The sequence below is a fragment of the Galeopterus variegatus genome, unplaced genomic scaffold, assembly GCF_000696425.1.
Source record: "Galeopterus variegatus unplaced genomic scaffold, G_variegatus-3.0.2 Scaffold12395, whole genome shotgun sequence".
Lineage (NCBI taxonomy): Eukaryota > Metazoa > Chordata > Mammalia > Dermoptera > Cynocephalidae > Galeopterus > Galeopterus variegatus.
In genome coordinates this window covers 39092-40123 of record NW_007738506.1, presented here as the reverse complement: position 1 = coordinate 40123, position 1032 = coordinate 39092, and positions in this window count along the sequence as shown.

The window sequence follows — 1032 nt, the reverse complement described above, 5'->3', positions numbered from 1 at the left end:
CAGGCTTTGAATTCATCAGATTGGAGCCAACTAAGCAAGACTTGAATAAATGAATGAAGCCCTCAAAAGACTGCCTTTTGGCAATGGTGACTTTGCATGTTTTTCTTTTCTTTAACTGAGGAATCAACAGCCATCTGAAAATTAGAACTACAGTGGATTTGGCCTGTTCACATAAAATAAAAATTATTTTTAATTATAACAGTGCTTTCACAATAAAACATCATCTGTTTCATCCAAAATAAGCAACAACAAATTATCACGTATTTATATTATCCTATATCCTTCTTTGCAATTCCTTATTTCAAAACATATCCATTTGTGACACATTTGATAAATTTTTATTCTACCAAATAGTTGTTTTTTGAAGTTTTCAGTTGCAATCTGTTAAGAATCTTGAAATTCTTCAACAACCATGTTAAATGGCAAAAAATTATCTCTGACAAGTCAGTTCTGACAGGATGAATTTCAGGTTCTACCAATTTACAGGAATAAACAAGCCAAACATACGATGAGAGAATGTTGGGTGAATGAGTTGGTCGAAACTGAAATTCAGTTTTAAAAGATAACTTTTGGCAGAGGAGAGAGCATCAGGTAGCTTAGAAATAAGAGTGTGATGGAGTGGGATGTTTGGAGAGGTGTTCTTTTGTAATTTCTTATTTTCAAATATATAGGAGTAAATAAAGGGTATTTACATTAACAATATGTCAAAATAGCATCTAGCTCCAGGACAAGAAAATAATCATTCCACCTCTGGCAAAGAAACCAAAATTGACAAGAAATGGCATTTCACAGATACCTACTGCAGCCTAGTGACAGGTTGGGCATATTAAGTGAACAAAAATGGAACTTTTATAGTAAAGATGTAGTGCATTAGACACAGACAATTTCATTTAAATGCTTTCAATCCTTTTCCTATGCTTAAAACAGTGGCAGATTAAATAAAAACATTCTAAACTTCAAATCTTAAATTTTTCACACATTATATCCCTAGAAAAACCTAGTCACAGGGAAATAATGCTGAGGGAAGGAACA